The sequence below is a fragment of the Periplaneta americana genome, chromosome 11 (genome assembly GCF_040183065.1).
Source record: "Periplaneta americana isolate PAMFEO1 chromosome 11, P.americana_PAMFEO1_priV1, whole genome shotgun sequence".
NCBI classification, from domain to species: Eukaryota; Metazoa; Arthropoda; class Insecta; order Blattodea; family Blattidae; genus Periplaneta; species Periplaneta americana.
Window position 1 is genome coordinate 155,730,189 of NC_091127.1, and position 6,034 is coordinate 155,736,222.

Sequence of the window (6,034 nt, forward strand, 5' to 3'; positions counted from 1 at the left end):
CAAAGACCGATGGGTGCTTATGTGAGGGCGGAAATGAACCTCCGGGTTCCTTAAAGCCATTTGTAACTAACCAACTAAGTAAGTAATTAAGTATAAGTGATATAAAAAGGAAGAACTAGACTAAATAAATGTAACACTGTACTTCTCACTAGATAGTTATAGGCAGATAAATAGCAGAAATCGCCACTCTAAACTGTGAGAGAACTCTGTACAATACTAAAATAAAATTTCGAGCTCCCTTATTGTGTAATTTTCCCTTACAACACACTGCGCATATGCAGTAGACAAGAGCCCCTGTATACATGCTACTTGTGAACAGTCGTGCAAAATTGTTGCCTACATACAGGTTGATTGCCATCAAGTCTCGCTCCAAATTTTAAATCCGTATCTGTACGTTCCAGAAAAAACGGCCCGCCTAATTTTACTTCGCATGTGCAAGCGCTCCTGTTTATATACTACTTGTGGACAGTCGTGCGAAACTTGTTGCCTACATAAAAGCGGACTTTCATCAAGATTGGCCATTTTTTTTTTTTTCCTGAAACTGTATATCCATATGATATATGACATATTTCGTCACAGCACTTCTTTACATGTAATGGTGTACCTCACATTTCTGTATCCGGTGCCACCATTATCATATTATTACAATAACACATTATTTGGAGTACACGTCTACACAAATACTCCCAATTACACTATGTACCTTTTTTGTTATTTGGTCAAACTCCCCTTCAGTATTTCTCCCACATTTCATTTGCTATTTTCTATTTGTTCAATAATCCTAATATATCTAATATTATATACTACTTTCATACCCCCTTTTTCCTCTAACTACCATTCACTAAAATCTCAATTTCAATTTTTCTCTATAAATTATTAAATTATTGAATTATTTGTCCTATTTGTTCTTTGACCTTTCCTCATATCTTTCTCTTATATTCATTTAATGTTCCAATGTTCAAATGTTAGTACTAATTTTATGCTGTCACTTGTACACTTCTATTAACCCTTTCTCACTATTATCACTCATTCCTAATTGCGCTCACTTTCACTTTCTCACTATTCTGCTTACACCTAATCCTTTGTCACTATTCTCACTTCCTATAAATACTTATATTTTATTCTACATATCTGCTTATACACTTTCTTTCTCCTCTATACTTCTCGATCTTTTCCAGTTTCACTTGCAGTTTTTGATCACATCCCCATATTTTTTAATCATATCTAATACTTCTGCTATATCCTCAGCTGTCGCAGGTTCTGACCTTTCTTTACTGTTCGTCTCTGCCTTATTTCTATCTCTGTCTTTCTTTCCATTTATTTCTTCTTCTATTCCTCTTTCATCCCCCCCCCACGCTTTCACTTTCACATACTAGATTTCCACTTACACTTGCACCGTTTTTCTTTACACTACTTTCTTCCCTATAATTTCCTGAATCTTGGGTATATCCATACTTACTTTACTCTTTTGGTAGCCGGTTTATATAGACCAGCGATGTCAATTTCTTCTATCTGTGGCAGTGATTTCACCTATGGCTTCGTGGCAAGCCATGCGTCTACATCAACTTGTTCGTCGAGAGTATTAAATAGTTTGATCCTGCTTGGGAAAAGCGTTTCTTATGTCAGAATTTTGGCACATAGGCCTACAGTAAATGTTTGTTATGTAATCAAACATTACAAGTAGAAAAAATAACTGATGTAAGTCATATGAGATTTAATACAAGCATTCAAAAATGAAACTACTATTGTGGATAGAACAGTTGGAATGCGGAAATCTACTGCACTTTCCGAAACTTAAAGCTTTAGATAACTGTGAGAATATTTGTCTCGAAAGATTTATAGGTGTTCTAAGACAGTGGTAGTCAATCTATGGCACTCGTACCACAAGGGTACGCGGAGTTGCCTCGAGGAGTATGAATTCCATTGACCACGTTTGTAAGAATGCTGACAAATATATTTTGTGCGAGATCGTGCGTATTTGCTTGTTTTCCGCACAGAACCAATCCGCGGTAAGTGTGAAATACCAAATTCAGTATTCCCAACGTAACACACATAACAATTTCCCTCTTCTTACCGCTTAAGCGCGACATTCATTTTACTGCTTTAGGCTTTTAACATATTATTTTTAGACACGTTTAACATAGTAATAATTATAAATTGGAAACTTACCACTGCAATTTCACCTAAATTGCAATGTTAATTATTGTTTTTAAATATTTGCAAAAATTAAGTAAAGTCTACTACTCCACGAAACCTATTGTATTCCTCATACAAGTAACATTAAGGAAGCCGTGAAAAAATCAACAAGACTCCAGATGCCGATGTTATTACTGCAATGTTATATAAATAATATTCCTAAAATATTAAAATGAAAAAATAAATCATTACATAACCTTACCGTTTGTTTTAAGTTTGCATTTATAGACTGGGGGAAAAAAAAGACAGACGTATATCACGGCCTGCTGGAGTATACAGTAGATATTTTTGTTTTCTAAAGTTGCCGTCATTAAACAGAAACCAAGATGGAGATTTCATTGCAACTAATTAGAAATTCGTCTTTCACGTATGTAATAAACGATCTTCGCACAAAATAATGTACGATACACGAGCGGTATGTTTGTTTTCATGTTCTCGGAAATTAAAAAAGCTCAACTACGTTTCGCTTTTTCAATATTTTCCTCGAGCATGAAAACGTCAACATACCGCGCTTGTAACGTATATTACTATTGTGCGAGATCGTGCGTATTTGCTTGGTTTCCGCACAAAACCAATCCGCGGTAAGTCTAAAATTCCACATTCAGTATTCCCAACCTAACACATAACAATTTCCCTCTTCTTACCGCTTAAGTGACATATTGATTTTACTGCTTTAGCTTTTAACATATTATTTTTAGAGACGTTCAATATAGTAATAATTATAAATTGGAAACTTACCACTGAAATTTCACCTAAATTGCACTCTTAATTATTGTTTTTAAATATTTACAAATATTAAGTAACCTCTACAACTCCACTAAAGTTACTGCATTCGTGATGCATATAACATTAAGGAAGCTGTTTGTTTTAAGTTCGCATTTATAGACTGGGGGAAAAAAGATAGACGTATATCACGGCCTGCTGGAGTATAGTAAACACAGAAAACATTTTAAAGCAACAATGTTGAAGATAGATATATTTGTTTTGCAAATTTGCCGTCATTGAACAGAAACCAAGATGGAGATTTCATTGCAACTAATTAGAAATTCCTCTTTCAGGTATATAATAAACGATCTTCGCACAAAATAATATACGATACATGGGCGGTATGTTTTCTTTCAATTCTCGGAAATTAAAAAAGCTCAATTACGTTTCGCTTTTTCAAACTTTTCCTCGAACATGAAAACTTCAACATACCGTTCTTGTAACGCATATTACTATTATATATTTTTATAAATTATAGACATCAGCTCAAAGAATTTGAGTGACCACAAGGGTCCTTATACAATAAACATGTACAATATAATGTGATGTGATACATTAAAGAAAAAAGAAAGTTAATTGTTGAAGGCAAATATAAGTGGATTAATGATGATGATGATGTAATATTTGAAGAGAATCCTTGATAATACTTATAAGAATAGACATTACATAATCAAAAGGAATGTGAAGTTCCTTAAGATAATTCCATGTGAATTTTGTGATTGAACCTCTACTGCCAAACAGCAAACCAATGACAGACCATTGTTTAAGAGGGACGTTGTACTTTTGAGAAAGATAAGGCAAACAAGGTTCATACATAGACTTCTTCTCAATATCAACTCCGGGGGCCTGATTTAGGTTTCTTTCGAAACGGATAGTAGGGTCAAGAACAAGAGCCCGTTTTAAGTGTCCGTTAATAGCAATAATGTCTGCCCGTCTAAAAGAACCATCTGATGACACACAATGTACCTCCTCATGAATCTCCCAATTTAAAGTTTTTAACGATGTCGCCAAAGCATGTCGTACACGATGATGTCTAGCATTGATCAGCAGCTCGCCTTTAGGACATTGTCCAAGCACGTGTCCAAGTGTTTCAAGCTTGTCGATAATTATTTCAGTTTACATATTTTCTTTTACAATATCAACTCTTGTTTTTTCTTGCTTCCATAACATTTTATACAATTCATTAGTAATATTATTGCATCAATAAGCAACTACTGTATAATAATAATAATAATAATAATAATAATAATAATAATAATAATAATAATAATATTGTGGCTATAATACCTATCATAGTGTTTTGTTATTTATTATATAAATTGTAATGCAGTGTGGGGGCACGGAGGCGAAAATGTATATTTTGGAAGTACGTTAGCAAAAAACATTGAATACTACTGTTCTAAGACATCTACAGAACAATTCAGAAAACGTTATGAGAGCATGGAAAAATGGAAATCTGGTTCTCTGTTTTTGATACCCCATTCAAAGTAGATTTTAAGGATATTCAGGACGCACCATTTCAAATGAAATTGATCGACCTAGATGCGACCTTCAGCTTCGTGAAAAATTCATCAATCTGATCTAATAGAATTTTACAGAATAATTCCAAATAATAAATATAATTTCATTTACCAAAATTCAATATTCAAGCAATTGCTGTTAATAAACAAACATCCCCAATTCTATTCACTTCCGGACGCACAATTCGCAAACCCGAAGCAAAATGCTGCAAGAACAATAGCCATGTTTGAAAGTGCATATGTCTGTGAGCAGCTATTTCCTCTTACGAAACTTCTAAAAAAAAGTCAACACAGAGTGAGGACGAGTGGCAATAACCTGAGAAATCATTTGCCTATATCTGTTGCTAATAATATTCATCCCGACTTCATGGGTATAGACCAGCGGTGACCAAAGCGGGTGTCGTGATTACATCGTGTAATCACAGACATTCAAACAGGTACGAGGAGTTTCCTGTACATTGCTGTGTATTTCATTCACGTACTGAAGGCAACCAGTGGCGGTATCATGTCGCTCTATTAACTCTGTCTCTACAAGCAGTAAGAGGTGGTTTCGTAAGGAATGAGAAGAAGAACTTCTTTGTTATTCTGTCGGACAGAATGTTTACTATCTTCAACGGTTCAATTAGGTGTATATAGAAATATTGTCACGCTGAATAATGTATTATTATTATTATTATTATTATTATTATTATTATTATTATTACTGACAACTAATTATGTGTTTCTATAATTCTTCTGTACGTGCATGAATATTGATATTTTTAGATCTTCTCCCTAGAAGGGTAAAATTATTAGTTTTTATCTCAATTTTAATCTTCTTAATCTTCAGATGAGGGTAACTACTTATTAGTTATTCGTTTAATAATAATATTGTAGAAAAACTGATTCAATATTATGTGCCAACGAACTGTTAAACGGCAGGAATTGACATATCTTAAATCATAGCCAGGAAGAGAAAGATGAGATAAATAAATGTAAGGAAGTCAGCTACCTAATGGGGTTTGAAATATCTCGCGCTTTAAAACCTTTCAATAGAACAGAATTTCTCAAAAGAGTAATGATTAAAATAGCTTAAATAACTTGTCCATAAGAAGTTCTTAATTTTGAAAAACTACGAATTTTTCGACCAAGTATCGAGAGAAGAATTTAGAAAATTCCTGATTATATTCAAGAGGAAGGCTAAAAAAAATAAGCAAGAAAAGTCGTATTATTCACTGGCTCTTGATGACAGCAGTGACATTACTGATACAGCAAAGTTTGGGGTTTTTATCCGCGGGATTGATCAAGATGTTAGTACAGGAACCACCACTGGTTGTAGTTTTCATGCCAAGTACCTTTCCTCCGTCTCCTTACTTCATAGGCTGTCTGTCGCATGTAATCACTGCAGCTCGAGTTTTGGTCACCGCTGGTATGGACCTAGTAAAATCAAAACGAATGTAGAAACTGGAAGTGAAAGAATGGAGAAAGGATCAGAAAAAATACAGCTCTCGCGTACAGTGACAACAATACGCCTGGTGGATAGATAGCCTTGCAGTTCATATAGTGACATGCCA